Raw genomic sequence first — 17098 nt, 5'->3', positions numbered from 1 at the left:
GGGTGCAGGGGCTCTGAACATGCCTTGCTTCAGGGAGTCAAATGCAATTTGGCATGCCTCTGTCCAGATCACATTTCTTGGCTGAAACTTACAAGTCAGCTTCATCTAAGGAGCAACAATGGTGCAGTCTCACTTGACAAACATCCTGTAGTACCCAGTGAGGCCCAAGAATGCTCTGACATCACTCTCGGTTTCGGAGGACTCCCAGGCCATGATAGTCTCTATCTTGGCCAGGTGGGGCTTCACCTTACCCCTGCCTATCAGGTGTCCCAAGTATAGCAGAGACCCCTGCCCTAGCTAGCGCTTACTGTCCTTGATAGTCAGGCCTGCCTATTGCAGAGCCTGAAGCACTTCATGGAGGTTAAACAGGTGGTCCTTCCAATTGTTACTGAACACAGCTATGTCATCCAGACAGGCAGCTGAGAAGGCCTCCATATGAGTGAGTACCTGGCTCACCAAACTCTGGAAGGTGGCAGGGGTATTCTTGAGTCCAAAGGGCATCACACAGAATTGGTAGCTGCACTCTGGTGTAGAGAAGACTGAACTCTCCTTTGCAACTTCTGTTAGAGTGATCTACCAGTACCCTGATCAAAGGTACTGTAATGAATAGCCCCTAACCTGTCAATGAGCTCCTCAGCCTGGGGGATGAGATGAACATTAGTCTTGGTCATAGAATTTAGCCCTCTATAATCCACACAGAACCTCAGTTCAGGCGTGGGGCCCGGTGAGGCAGATTTTTGTACCAGAACCACAGGACTGGACCAGAGGCTACTGAAGGGTTCTATCACCCCAACTCTAGCATCTTGGGGAATTTGCTTTTGATGCTGGCCCATGCCTTATCTGATAATCTGTAAAACATATTCTTAACTTATTCTTAACAGGGAAATTTCCCTCTGGGTCCACATCATGGATACACAGGTGGGTAGTCCCAGGAATAGTAGAGAAAACTCTTCATTCTTGCCAATAGTAATGTTAAATCCAAATTTACCAGTAAAGAGTATTTTTTCATTACCATTCAAAAGATAGGACACATGATTTAGCTGCTCCTTTCTAATCAGGAATTACAACTAAAAAGTATTTTAGGGAATTTCCAAGGCTAGCCTACGAGATGAGTATCCTTCACATCAGTGAAAAATTTATTTAGCTGTGTGCCACTTCCAGGACATGTTAAACTTAAAAGTACACGTCCTACCTTTTGGTTACACTACACCCTGCTCTTAGGGCTACATAGGGCCTACCTTAGACATGACTTATGTGTAATAAAAGGAAAGTTTTAGGCTTGGCAAATGGTTTTAAATGCCAACATCAAAGTGGCAGTAAAGTGTACATACTGGCCCTGCATTTGGCAGGTCTGGGACAGGTTTGAAAGGCTACTTGTGTCGGTGGCACAATCAGTGCTGCAATCCCACTAGTAGAATTTAGATTACAGGGCCTGGGTATACCATGTTACAAGGGAATTATAAGAAAACTAAATAGGCAAATCAGGCATTTACCAATGTCCCCATGTTAGTTAACAGTGGTAAAGTGTCCAGAGTCTTAAGGCCAATAAAAACATAAATCAGAAAGGAGAGGTAAGCAGGCACAAAATTGGGGGAAGACTGCACTAAGTATTACAGGTTTAATATTGCCTGATGCCTGAAGGACTGTCTTGCTGCTCTCATGCCCTGCTGCCCTGCTGCCCTGCTGCTGGAAGGAATGCCTTGCTGAAAAAAGAAAGACTGTACCTGCTCCCTGAACCCAGAACCACTAGAATGATTACAAGGGCTAAGGGATAGGATGTAGCCTTACGGCTAGAGCAGTTGACCTTGATGCTGAGGAACCAGGTTTGAGTCTCGTCAAGGAAGCTCATCTTCCTGTGATTCTGGGCAAATCCCTTAATCTCTCCGCGCCAAACAAAAATGAATGTGTCCGTCAGTAACACAACTGGTGCTAATGTAAAGTGCTCTGATACCTGATATCTCAGGGTCGAGTTTGCGCTATATAAAAGTCTACAAAAAAAAAAGGCTATTTGCCTGGACTCCTATGTGAGCTACAGGGATGGAACAATCTCCAGAAATCTCGAGCCCTGCACCTGGGCTCTAACTGGAGTGAGTCCTCACCCCCCAAGTGATGCTTCCCTGATCCTGTAAGTGGTGTGAGAGGTGCTGCTCCTGTCTTCAACTAAAATGTAGTGCTTAGTAAAAAATACAGCAAAATGTGTCACAAGAACTGGCAGAAGACCAGGACGTACCTTATAGCCGATCCCACCAAAGTGCCATACCCATATTGGCTTGACTTCATTGGTGGCTCCCGCTATGTTCTTTTTCACAGCAGCAAATCTTATTCAGCTGCACCTCTCGCTGAACGTATATGGCCTTGTGGTGTCCTTCTGAGCTACAGCTAGCTGATTTGTTGCACTGGAGGTTTTCACGTCCGAATCTAGAAAGCTAGAAATCTTCACGTGAGTCAATCCAGCAGCTCCCTGATGGCGATGACAATTCCTCCTCCTTGCCCCACAGAATTTCACCTTCACCGGAAATTAAAAAATTCTTCTAAGTTTGAAGGTAAGCTGAGACCGTGCTCAATCCACCTTGTGTAGCTGAACTGCGACTATTGCGGTCAGCTTTAACATTTGACTTTGACCAGGACATGCATAACCAGACACTCGCAGTTGATTTTATTTTACGCTAAAAACGTCATGAATTCATAAATCTCGTTCTACTAATTGCATTTAATTTATTTTCATTTCATTTTATCTATTAACATCTACTCTATTTTCTAAATAATTGTGGTTTTTTTCTTGTGTTGTGTTTTCACTTTATTACTATTTGTGTGCTGACCAAATACTGCCTCTAAGATAAGCCTGGCTGCTTTTTGCAAAGGTTCCAGAGGTTTTGCACAGGTGAATTTGTTGACTTTTGTTGTTCACCCTAAAAGAGATAGTAGTTGTTGCTTGAGACGGGTCTTCACCCCCCAAAAACGCATTTCTTACAATGGATAATTTGCCCACTACAGTGAGGTCCCCTGTCTGGGCAGAGAGCAGTGTAGCCACCCACAACCTATCTCATGAGGAACTGGAGTACAGGAAAGCAGAGAGGGCACTTAAGCTGCAGTTGGCTGAGATGAAATTGGAGACAGCCAAAGAGGAGGCTGCTGCAAGAGGACTTTGGGGGAGGAGATTGACCCCGGGGGAGAAATTTGCAGTGGAGAAGAAGGCTGACAGAGCCTCCGAAGAGAGAAAAATCTTAATGGCCCATGAAGTGAGTCTTAAGGAAATGGACCTAAAAGGCAAGCAATTCACAGGGTCCAGCAGCAATAGTGGCAGTATTACGTCCGTGCCTAATGAAGACAGGAGGTTCCACACTCCAAAGGATTTGGTGCCTATCTTTGTTCTGGGGGACAATATTAGCAAGTGTTTTTAAGCTAATGAGGTTGCCTTGGAGATGTACTGGGTTGCTGAGGAGGACTGGAGAGCCAGACCCTTGAAGCATATTCCCAGTGAAGAGAAGGAAGCCCTGGGTAAGGGAGACAGGGTGAGTTATCCCCTCATGAAGGTCACCCTTGTCAAAAAGTATGGTCTTACCTCTGAAAGGTAGAGGCAACTCTTTAGGGACAGACATAAGTTTGCCCCAACAGTCCTGGGTAGATTTTGTGGATAACTTTTGCAAGGCACTGGATGGTGGAGATAAGGGTAGAGGTGCAAGTAACTACAAGGGACTGTACAGTTTGATTGCCAGAGAGCACATGTTTAGCAATTGTTTTGCAGAGCTGCGCCAACACATAGTGGATAGTAAGTTCATTGACAAACGGGAGCTTGTTAATGAGGCAGGCCTCTTGCTTAGCGCCATGGTCTACAAGAAAGTATCGGGGGTCACTCACTAGGAGTACAGTGTACCCAATGGAGAAACAAGGGGTGAGACAACAATAAAACAAGTTCTCTAAAGGCCCCCAAACAGTTGTTAGGGGATATATTCCCATTCCTAAATTGATCACCAGAAGATTGGGTTCTCCAAAAAGAAGTCAGGTACTTTTAACCCCAAATGCTATGAGTGTTATAAATATTGGCACAGGAAGGAAGACATTAAATGCCCCAAGAGGGTGGAGCTCCCCACTGTGAGGAGACATCCAGATTGACTAGTGTAGCATTTAGGGAGGAGGTTGTCTAGTTAACATGGAGGTGAGCAGAGATCATCTTAGTGTCCAATATGTCTTACAAAACTTCCAAGTATAAGCAGGGGGTCACTAACAAACAACAGTTAAGGGTGATTGGGGAAAAGAAGATTGACTTGCAAAAAGTCAATGAGTTCAAAAGCTCATGGGATTTTTGAATTTTGCTTGCCGGTTGGTGAGAGCAGGGAGAACATTTTGCTGGCGGCTCAGCATGGCCATGTCGGGATTTTGATGGGAGTCAGGGCAGATTTGAGGGTATGGCAGACATTTATGACAGATTTTAAAGGAGTGGCCGGTATGGCAGGTTCAAATTTTCTCTGATGCAGCAGGGGTCTCTGGTTTTGGTGTTTTTTGGGATGGGCGATGTTGCACCGAGCAATGGCTGGGCCACTAGTTGAAACAAGGGAGGAGCATAGCGTTTCTGGAATATTTCTCGTTGTTGGTTGCATCGGCAGTGTGGTGCCCAGAGTTTAATAATAGGTTGGTGCTGTTCCATGTAGACAAGATGAAGGCGGGGGAGCTAGTGAACAAACAGAAAGCTAGGGATTTGAGAAAACAACTGAATGTAGTATTTTGTGCAAAGCATGTCCCAGGGGCGAGTAATGACACTGCGGATTCTTTGTCTCATTCGCAGTGGCGCCGACAGAGATGCAGGACGGCATCTGGGCATGGGGAGTGAGAGTGATACGCCTGGTTGAGAAGTCTATAGTGGAGTCAACAAGGCGCAGCTACAGGCTGACTTGGGCTGAATTTGGATCTTTTATGGGATGGACCATTGATGCATGGAACATGTCACGACAAGACACTGAGCAGGAAGTTATACATTTTGTTCTAATTTGTATTGATAAAGGTTTATCACAGACGACAATAGCAGAAAAGCTGGTAGGGATCTAATTTTACAGTAAATTGTACCTCGGTTTTGACCCGTAAAAGGTGAGATATTAAGTTAGATGGTGAAATGTTGGAGACCTGAATGGGGGGAATGGGGGGGCTCCAAGGGAGGCCATTCCGTTTGAATTGTTGCAGAGTTTCCAGGGGTTTTGCCTGATTGTTGTTATGATAGTTCTGAGGTTGCAGTATTCCATTTATGCATGGTGTGGATGTTTTTTGGGCCATTTAGGGTATCGGAGTTGTTGGGCACGAAGGGGCAGGTGGGGAGATCATATGAGGAAGTAAGGTTGGTTGGAGATCGCCTGGAGATTTGGCTGGGATATTCAAAGACGGATCAGGCAGGAAGAGGTAAATGGGTGTGGTTGAAGGAGAGTGGATGCAATGGGGTATGCCCGGTGCAAGAATAGCGTATTTTCTTGAAAAAAGCAGGAGGATCGTCGGGTGAAATATTTTGTCATGCGTCCAGGGAGAGGTTAACGGCGTTTCAGTTGTTGGCAGTATTACGCCTTTTTGTTACAGTGATTGGGTAGGGATCCTGCTAGATATGGCATGCACTTATTTCACATCGGCGCAGCTACGGCAGCGACATGCCTTGGCTGGTCATGGGACAGGATACGTCAGATTGGGAGGTGGAGGTCCAGGTGCTGCAAGAGATATGTGCGCAAGTAGTAAAGAAGGGGTTTTGCCGGGGAAACTGCAGCAACAATAGAAGGAGCCTTATGTTGTGCACTAACATATTCCTTTGTGTCATAGATTGTGTGGGCGACCAAGGAAACAAGACAGTTACCAGGATCGTTGGACATTCTTTCATACATTGGGCAGCCAGATATGTAGGTCGGCAGGTCTACGGTCGTAACCTGGGTCTGAAGAGCAGCGATCATGAGCTGCATTGGTGGGGTAAGGGAGGATGCGTTGGGGGCATTGCTGCCCTGACTGACAAAGATGGCATCTCAAAGAGGCTGTCCTTATATGTTTGTCCTGCACTTGGGCGAAAATGACTCAATACGGATTGGCAATTCTACAACAGATGCAGAGGGATTGGGAAGTCATGAAGAGTAATCTGGCTGGAACGTGACCTGTATGGACTGAATTTGTGCCACAGAAAGTGTAGAAAGGGGCAGTGAAACATGCTGCTTTTGAAAAAGCCAGCAGGAAGTTAAACGGCAATGAGAGTTTTTGCAGCACGAGAGACATTAAAGTGCTTGCTCATGTTGGGCTCCGGCTGGAGGAGCCTTTGCTGTTTAGGGGAGATGGAGTTCACCTTTCTCAGCTTGGTAATGCTTACTATATTATGGAAATGCGGGATGTTATAAGCAAGTTGTGGAATGAATCCATTTAGTGTCGCAGAGAAGATAAGGAGTGTTGGCGAAAGGTGCACTGTGAAAGGGGGGAGTAGGTAACCGCTCTACGGCGGTCACCTGATTGCAAGTACTTTGGAGGGGGTGGTGAGTCACTGATGGGCACATCCACCCCTCGAGGGGGAAGAGGTGAATGTTGGGGGTGCAGGATGCAAGAGTGTGATGACCGGAGATACATGAGAGGATGTTGAAAGATAAGTGGAGACATGCATGGAGAGATGGAGGAGGTCGCAGAGTGAAACGGGAAGAGAGCAATTAAAGTGAGGAGAAGATTTATGGACTGAATGAAAAGTTTGAGGTTGCGGATTGCTATTGATGTTTTGGTTAAAGTATTGTGTTTACAACCTTGTCCTAATAAATGGCCTTTTACGCTTCAAGTATAGTGTGGAGTGTAATTATTGCATGATGCCGGCCCCAGGGGTAAGTAGGGTCACTGACCAGTCTTCCCGCGGGGTGTTTGCACAATTTAGGCAGATGGACAAGCTGTTGGGGGTCAGGGGGTGGGTTTGGGGGAGGGATTGGGGGGGATTTAAGGGTGTAGGGGAGAAGGGCTCTTCCTCTTCAGCACCCGGCACTATTGGGGAGGGTGAAGTAGTTTTGGACCACCCGCCCACCCTACCAGTTTTGAGGGTCAAGTCGACGGATTGGTTGTAGCGGGCCAGTTTCGGACCCCTTGTATGATGTTGGGTGGCAGTACTTTAGAGGAGTGGGGAGTCACTGACGGGTACATCCACCCCTCGGGGGGACCAGGTGAATGATGGGGGTGCAGGATGCAAGAGTGTGACTGCAGGAGATACAAGAGAGGATGTTGAAAGATAAGTGGAGGCAGGAATGGAGAGATGGAGGACGTCACAGAGTGAAATGGGAAGAGAGCAATTGGAGTGAGGGGAAGTTGGATGGAGTGAAAGACAAGTTTGATGTTGGGGATTGTTATAGTTAATTGATGTTTAGGTTAAGGTATTGTGTTTCCATTCCAACCTTGTCCTAATAAATATCCTTTTACGCTTCAAGTACAGCATGGAGTGTAATTATTGCGCGAGCCCCCTGCCCAAAGGAGAAGTCATTTTTAAAGGGAATACGTCTACTTATTAGGGCATCCTGCCTCGTGATATTGATGGGCTGAGTTCTTGAGTTCGGAGACCTGGGTGACCATGGTAGGACCACAGGTAAATTCTCGTCCCCGTGACACATCTTCCCCCTAGAATTTTACTGATTGTATAAAAGACGTTTATGAGAGAGAAAGTCTGTGTTACCCTAATCCTTGCCCTTCCTGTGTCAGACCTCAAACTGGTAGGGTTGTAAAGATAAAAACCAACTGAGAACCATGGGATTATTACCTTTGTTGTTACTGAGCCAAGTGAGAGGCGCAAGCTCAGCGTAAAGAAAGAAAGACCTACCATCCAGATAATAATGGAGTTTCCAATGGCACGCTTGATTTCTTATGAAGAAACTTATGAAGTGCCTAAACCTTTCACCACGTGGTTTAGCTTGAGGGTGTTATGAAGTGAGAGTGAACAAATAATTTGCCCAGTTCATGTTCAGAGACGATCTTGTGTGACTCACACTTATTTCCAATTTTACTAACTGTATGACCAAGCGTCACCAAGGTGCCTGGTGTGCTCTAATACCAATGGATATATGTACTCAAATCTCTCTTTCAGTGGCTGGTATACGGTGGAATTAGAAGGTAAACACTCCTTCCATTTACTTCCAGGTCATTCTAGGGTGGCTTCCCTTCTGCTTTTGCTCTCTCTCTCCAGGCTCGCAAACGGCTACACACCGGTGAGAGCCACGCTCCCCCTGAAGTCTGGCTGGCACATTCGTCCGGCTGGTGGTGTTTTTCCTCCTCTGCTCTTGGGCTCTCCTCTCCAGCATGATGTTTCTCCGCTGTGGCATCTGCTGTGAAGGTGGGGCCGGTCTCAGCACTAGGTCGCTAAATGTGGAGTCTCTCCTCCTCAATATCCAGAGACCTTCTTTATTGGAATGGCCGACCCTGGGGCTTTCACTTCCTAGTTGTTCTCATCTCCCCTTGATGTCAACACCCTCTGCGTAAAGGAGAGATGATATTTTTAAGGAATCGAGTCTACTTTTTATGGCGTCCCAGATGGGCTGAGTTCTTCAGTTCAGAGACGGGGTGACCATGGTAGAAACCCTGGTAAATCCTTGTCCTCATGACAATGTCAAGGGTAGATTTGCCTACAATTATAATTCATAAAAAAATAAATAGTAACATATAATGTTATAGTTTAAGGGATGAATTGTCATTGGTCGTATATGGACATATCTAGGTGTTTAGTTTGCTTTTAGAGACCTGCTCTGTGTCTTGCCCTGTTGTGCTTGCAATTGCTTCTGCCCCAGTGGCATTCAATCTACTTGAAATAGTGGCGGTGAGAAAAAAGTACCAAATAAAGGAAATGTAATCAAAGCATCCAGGCATTTTAGGGCATGTTAGAGAGTGTTTTAAAGGGTACATGTGCCTAACAGTGTATGTATGTTGGAAGATGGATATGAGTGAGTCATTGTAGGTTTTCCTGTGGTAGGAGAGAGGGGTTTAGATTCTTACCTGGCACCTAATTAGTGCTGTTCAAGTGAGGTATCCCTTATAGCAGGTTGAGTGCATTGTTTAGAGGACACCTTCTTGAAGGTTGTGAGATGCAGATGGCATCCAGGTACCCTTCCAGTAAAAGCATTTGACAGCTGAATCCTGGATATTTTTTCCTTGACCCGCCTCTTCTCATCTTGCCACGTCTTTTTAATACCCCCCCTAGTGTGTGTCGCCTACCCCAACACATTGACAGTCTGTTGTCTCCAGCCATAAGGCATAGTTCTGTGTTCCACTGAGGGGGAATTGAGGCAGTCCATGTAGTTAGTGATATTTTGCTCCAAAAGTAACTGCAAGGTATGTACCTTGCTCAGTGAATTTTCCCACTTCAAAATTGTGGTCTGGATTATAGCAGAGGAATGTAAATGCTTCAGGATCTGAAAGATGAAGAGGACAAACCTGAACCCATGAAGTGGATAGTGTTACTGTTGTTGGAAGGGAATGGAATGAGTATCCAATGTTTGTTATTTGGCATATGTATATGTAATTCCCCTATTCCCTTCCATTCAAAGGTCTCTCTACCACATACAAGGCCTCCTACAAAGCACGTAGAATATAAAATGCAGTTATAAAGTTACTAGTATTAACTTTATCCAGACTCCACCCCCTAAACTGAGGAGATGGAGACCTTCAAATCTACACTTAGGAGCAACTTTACACCCAGAATAGTAATTAGTGAAAAACATTAAGGTTACTCCTAGGTATAAGCTAATCTTAAGTGTAAGGGTCCATTTACACGTGAGTAAATCTACACAGCTAAATGTACCTTTTGTGAATAGGGCCATGAGATGGTTAATCATCTTTAGTTCTTGTTTTCCTCCTATATGTGAGGAATTTACAATAGCCCTTAGCTAGACATAAACCTGCATGGTATGTCCATGCCCAGGGCCTCAATTTGACCTCCATAGATGTCATAAATGGGTCATAAAGTAGAGTCTGCACCTGAATGAGGATTCTCCGGTATGTCGAGCATGCCACATGCCACATGCCACAGTTCTCCTTGCTTTGGAACATAAATGCTCACGGTTGAGAGAAAATGCTACATATAGTAAATACTTCCCCTGTGAAATACTTTTACTGCATCAAAATCCAGAGCACTCAGAAAGAAACCCTAAATGTAATATTATCACATTTCAGAAATGCCATCATATAATCTTTCTTTAATAGGCTCGGAAGCTTAAAGTGAAAGATAACTTTATTATGCAACTAGGAGTCAGGTTGGAGAATAAAATGTAAATCACAACCTAACGTGGAAAAAGGTACTCACTGCCACCCCTCCATTGAAACAGAGTAATCGTTCATGCAAAACCACACCTTCTGCATGTCCCTTGATATTTCACTGGTATCTCTCAATAAATAAATACAGTTTGACTTCTTATAGCTTAACCCCTTCGCTGCGGCACGAATTCCGCCGCAGCGCTGGGGGTGTTTTAAGTGTGCGCGGCGCCGCCATGCTCATGACGGAACCACGCCGTCATGAGTCACGGGTGAGCTGTGCTCATGGTCATGAGTCACGGGTGAGCTGTGCTCATGACGGAGTGGTTCTGTCACGGCGCTGCCCACTTACGTTAGACGCCCGCACAGGCGAGGAAAAGGCGCCGCGTGGGCGGAGCGACAGCCAACGGCCGCGGCATGACGGAACCACTCCGTCATGAGCACAGCGCGACCGTGGCTCATGACGGAGTGGTTCCGGCATGAGCAGGGAAGGGGTTAAGGAACTATATGTGTTTCCAAGCCCATTGCGAAAACTTTAAACAAACAGGGGAAGCTGTATACATACTTGTACATGAGCTGGACATCAAATAGCAAAAAAATCCAGCATCAAGTAAGCATTGGAAATACATCAAATGAGTAATGTTTTGTATTGTGTACAGCACGAACCGTGGATGTGAATTCAGGAGCACTTCGAGGTACACCATTTCTCTTTCACTGTTTTCCTTCATGTGATTGTAAGAGTTTAAGGACAACATAAAATATAGGAAGGCTGCTATTTGAATGATATATTCTTTAGTTGTCACATCGTGTTACATCAAGTCATACCAAGGCTTCACCGGACTAATCTAATATAACATGTCAACATTGTTATACAAAATATCCTTTGGATAACCTCCAAGAGTGAAGATAGCCAACGTCCAATTCAACTATTTTGGCAGAGGAAATTGGTTGGTATGAATTATTTATGGTTAGTTTGAATTTTAAGATTAGACATATGCTGTTCAGTACATCTCTAAGGAATATAACGTAATTGAGACGCAGCGTTCCATGATGATTATACTCACAGCGTATTGCAGTTCCCGCTCATGCTTATTGGAGCTGACATTTCGCCAGAATCAGAGGTCAACTTATTGCGGGTTTACTTCCGCCATGGCGCAGAAGTTCTTGAGCAGCTCAGTATCATGAATACATCAATTTCACAACTCTAAATATTTAAAATAAACATTGATTACAGCAAAATATGCTATATTTCTTAGTTTACCTTGCTGCGATTATGTAATATATGAACTCTTTCATAGAATAATGACATTTTCTAGAACATTAAAACTAGGGCAAAGTCATTGCTTTTAGTCAGGACACGTGTTTATGTTACAGTACCCAGGGCCTTCAATGGTTTAAATTACTACTCTATCGATCATTTGACATCCTTCCTCTTTGTTATGAACACATATGACAACTGGAGACATGCTTAGCTGCGCAATATTCAATCGATTCTAAAACCTTTTGTGATAGTGTTAACATTTCATAAAGTCCAAGAATAACATTTCTAGTTGTTTCCTAACTTCAGATAGGTTTATCAAATATATTAGTACACCCTGTGTTTCTCTGTGAAACAATCAGCCTTGCTACAGTGAAAATAGCGTTTAGCTGCTGGTCTATGTAAGTTTATATTAACTTTGAATTTCTATTTGCCCTACTTTTAAATCTTACACACCTGACTTATAGGCGACAGTACTCACAAAGAAGAGACGTATTATTATTTAAAAGAAAAGTTTTCTTCTATTAACAATGGATTATTATGACAGACAAGGTTACAGTGTTAAACTGCAGCTCCCATGCTACTGTGGCAGGTTTGGATTCATTTTTATCTGGTCACACCAGTGGATGGCACAGTAGTGCTGTAGTCCTAACGTGTCATTTAATTTTCCAGGCCACTGGTATACTTTGAACGCTTTACACTATGGATTTATAGGAAATGTATATATGCCAATTAGTTGTTAGCTGATTTAACATGTTTTTGGGGTTGGAGCACATACAGGACATTTTCACACTGTCAATAGAAATAATAAGGACAGCCAAAACTCTCATTATCTTTGCCAGAGATTCTCTTGCCAAGATGTGAAAAAATCACACCACTGTTGATTTAAAAAGACCTATTGCATCATACATGAATGTAGTACAAACCAACAGCCACAGCAGTCTAACTGCCCATCTTACAAAATACCAAGCTTCTCATAAAAACATACTAAAATAAATTTAGTTTCAAGTCACTTCACCCCAGTTGAAGCTCAATTCATCATATAACACAAAATTAAATGGAAGAATATGACACCATCTTAGCACCCACAATACATAAAAAACAGTATTTGGATTACACATAACATTTAAGGAACACCAATTGCAAATTAACTCACATAAAAAAATGTCAAATTCACATCACACAGTCCTCATCATACTGAGTCAACATCTCACTTGTTTCTGATTTCTTCTCCAACCATCCTCATAATCAACCTTGTCTTCAAGGCTCATGTACCTGTTTCTCAACTTCTCCGCACAGAAGGATGTAATCCACACATTCCACAGATCACTCCAATGCAACAGCATTAAGACTATAAAACGGTTTGCTTTTGACACTTTTGATATGCCCATTCTGCATTTTTCATCTTGAATACCAAGTCATTAAATCGCTTTGCAGAATGGTCTACTAGCACCTCATATCCACATTTCATGGACATTCCTGTACTATTCTTGTTGTGGTCTTGCTCTTTTCTCAACTGACTCAAAATCGCTAACTTTGAATCAAATCCTTGGAATCTCTGGGCTGGCTCCAGCAAAGTCCCAGGCTGTCTACCCCCAGGACATTGTGGTTTGCTACGGGATGGTGGGAGCACTGCTCCCGCCATCTCATAGCAAACAAGTGCTCCACTTTGAACAAGTGAGAGCATTTTGCTCTCACTTGTTCAAAGTTGAGCTTTTTGCTTTTTACCCCCAGGGAGCTGCATGTCAGCAGGAGGTGGGAGCTGGCCGCCCCCCACAACCCCCAACCAGCTGGCCATGCCCCAGGGAATGGGGTCCCCGTGACCAAAAATGGCCCGGGAGGGTTGGCACTCGGCGCCCTCCCTTTTTTTTTTAAATGGCCAGCCCTAGGGGGTGGGGTCCCCAGGGCCGAAATCGGCCTGAGGAGGGGAGCCACGCAGCCCCCTCCTTAAAAATCCAAAATAAAAATATATACTTAAATAGCCTGGCTTCGGGGATGGGGTCCGCAGGGCTAAAAACAGCCTGGCATGGATGTTGCTCAGCCCCTCTTTTGAAATATTTTTCAAAATGGCCTTGCCCCAGGGATGTGGCCTTGGGGCTAAAAGAGGCCTGGGGAGGGGAGGCCGCATGGTCCCTATCCCTTTTATAAATGGAACAAAAAAAGAAAGGCCAGCTCTGGGGAATGGGGTCCCCGGGGCCCAAAAAGAATTAAGGGAAGGGGACCACACAACTCCTCTTTCTAAAATAAAAATAAAACAAAGCCGGCAACTCGCTGGAGGCCCTGCCCCCTCTCTGCACTGCACAACCGCACCTCCTGGTGCGCTCTTGGTTGGGGGATGAAGTCCCCTTTGCTACTGAGGGTACTTAGTAGCCAACTAGCCCACCGGTTACCTCCAGTAAGCCACACACAGTGGGACTGCTGAGAGGTGGTCGGAGGACATGCCCCTTTTCCACAACTCTGCAAACACGCCTCTCAGTGCACTGCTGGTGCAGCAATGAGGTCCGCTTGTGTCTTGAGGACTTGAGGACTAAAGTGAACTTCATCCCCCAAGCAGCAGTGCACCACAAGGTTTATTTGCAGATTGGTGGCGCAAGGGGACATGGCCTTTAACCACCTCTCAGCAATCCAGCTGTGTGGGGCTTACAGAAGGTAACAGGAGGGATAGGTGGCCCCTAGGGACCTTCTAAAGTCAAGGGGACTTCATCCCCCAACTAAGAACATGCCAGGAGGTGTGTTTGCAGAGTGGTGGAGAAAGGGGGCATGGCTTGCAACCACCTCGCAGCAATCCCAATGTGTGGGGCTTATTGGAGGTAACAGGTAGGCTAGTTGCCCCCTAAGGACCCCTAGCAGCAAAGGGTACTTCATCCCCCAACCAAGAGCAAGCCACAAGGCGTGTTTGCAGAGTGATGGACAAAGGGGGCGTTGCCTGCTATCAAAAACAGCAGTCCTGCTGCATGGGACTTACTGGAGGTAATAGGAGGGGTAATTAGCCCCCAAATATGCCATTGAGGGCCAACTAACCCTCCTGTTACCCCCAGTAAGTCCCACACAGTGGGATTGCTAAGAGGTTTTTGGAGGCCATGCCCCCATTTCTCCGCCACTCTGCAAACGCACCCCCTGGTGCACTACTGGCAGGAGGATGAAGTCCACATTACTCCTAAGAGACCTTGGAGGCCAAGAAGCCCTCCTGGTACCTCCTGTAAGTAGTACACAGCGGAATCCCTGAGCTCTGGTTGGAGGTCCAGCCCTCTTTCTCCACCACTCTACAAACGCGACTGCTGGATAAAAAAACATAGAAATTCACTGAAATAAAACACAGGTTTCAGGGATGTTACAGTTAGAAAGGAGCATTTAAAAAACATTAGAAATTCACTGAAAAAATCACCGATATTAGGGACAATATAGTTTTAAATTAGCATTTTAAAAAAACCTTAGGAATTCATGGAAAAAAGCAAAGGTCACAGGGACGTTATAGTTAGGCTGACATTTCACTGCACTGTTTATGACCTCACATATTACATCACTCATAGCACTGTCATGACATCAATGATTACATCTCAAATTACATCACTGGTGACATCAGTGATGACACCATCCACAGCATCTCTGGTGTACCCACTCATACCCCGATATAATCTTTTATACACCCACTGCCACTCCTGTACAACCCTTTACAAAACCATTTACTTTCTCATACAAATAGTAACACATACTCACTCAGCTATACAGTCTCTGACAGAAGCATGCACTCATCTATATAGCCACTCTCACATTCACTTACTCATGCATACAGTCACTCATATACCCTGTCACTCCTATAGACTGCCCTTCACATGCTCAGTTACTCAACCATATTGACACAAGCACTCAATCACCGACACAGCCATACAGACTATCACCCACCCATACAACTTCTGACACAGGCAACAGTAACCCACACAGCCAATGGCTCACCCACTCACTGACCTATACAGGTAGTCACACACCTCCTCACTCACACACACAGAAACCCAGATGACCATAGAGGCAATCAGCCAACCAATCAATCACCCATGTAGCAATTAACATACCCACTAACACACTCATACACCCACTTAGACATCAACTGACAGACAGATTTATACAGTCACTCACCCATACATTCACTGAGACACCTAATCAGTCACTTATATAATCAGTCACACACCCACTGAGTCATCCATATAGTCACTCATACACCCAGTGATTCACAAATAAACCTTGGTATATATATTTAACACTCATTAACTTTAAAAAACACTCACAGTGACTGGATGATGGCATCACTAATGTCAATAAGTGATGTCATCAGTGATGTCACTGACCAAGTCATGAGTGATGTATTATGTGAGGTCATAAGCAGTGCATTGTAGGGGCACAAGTTATAGTTAGCTATAACAGCTAAATTTCTCGAGTGAAATGTCAGCCTAATTATAATGTCCCTGTAACCTTTGTTTTTTACAGTGAAAAAAAAAAAATATATATATATACTTTTTTCATTTAAAAAAACACAGGTTTCAGGGACATTATAGTTAGAAATTAGCATTTAAAAAACATTAGATATTCATGGAAAAAATCACAGCGAGAGCCAGCATTGCTTTTCGACAAAGGGTGCAGCTAACATGCAGCTCCCTCTGCCCAAAAGCAATTCTGATTCGCTTCGTGGAAGTGAGAGCATTTCCATTGCTCTCGCTTCCATGAAGCAAAGATATCTAATACAATTGCCCCCGTGACCTGGCCCACCCGGGGGCTTAAAAGAGGCGAGGAGCTGGAGACCACGCTTTATTTTTTAAGAACAATTTTGGTGTGATTCGCGAACCCTCTCTGCATGAAAAGTATTTTAAAAAAAGGTTTTGGGACCTTGGGGGTCCCTGTTAGACACACTCAACAGGCCTACGGGGTCAGGGTGTTTCTGCCCTGCCCCCTTTTCTTAATTTTTAATCTTTTATCAACTTTTTTCCTTGTGATTAAGGTCACAAGATAGCTGCCAACACTTCCTGGTCAGAACTGTTATCAGCCAATCAGATCACAGGCTCGAGATCAGGATGGTTCGCAGATCCTTCGCATGGATATATGGATATCTGTGAAATGTTAACAAAAAGTGTTTTGAGACCACCTTTTTCTGGGTCCCCGCTTGACGAATCACCCCAAAACTTTCAACACAGCAGCTGAAGTGAGTGATCCAATCGTTTTGAAAATTTCGCAAAGATTCAGGTGGTGCTAAAGATATTGACAAAAGAAAAAATGCTTTTTGAATAGAAACAAGGTCCTAACGATAACTACCTACTGGCGACTGAGACACGCAGCCTTGTTCACGATGTTTATATATATATATTCACTGAAAAACACCAGAGGTTTCAGGGACGTTATAGTTAGGAATTACCATTCAAAAAACCTTGGCTGACATTTCAATCGTACAAAACCAGAAAAATTCAGCCGTTATACTTAGCTGAGCTAACTATAATTTGCGTTCCGCAGTGCACTGCTAATGATATCTCATATTACATCACTCATTACATGGTCAGTGACATCACTGATGACATCTCAAATAGACATCCCCGCTGCTCGGCCATTATTTTTTTTATTATTTTCAGGGAGGAGGGCCCC

This window comes from Triturus cristatus, chromosome 6 (assembly GCF_964204655.1).
Source record: "Triturus cristatus chromosome 6, aTriCri1.1, whole genome shotgun sequence".
In the NCBI taxonomy this organism is placed as follows: Eukaryota; Metazoa; Chordata; class Amphibia; order Caudata; family Salamandridae; genus Triturus; species Triturus cristatus.
This window is presented reverse-complemented; position numbering follows the sequence as displayed.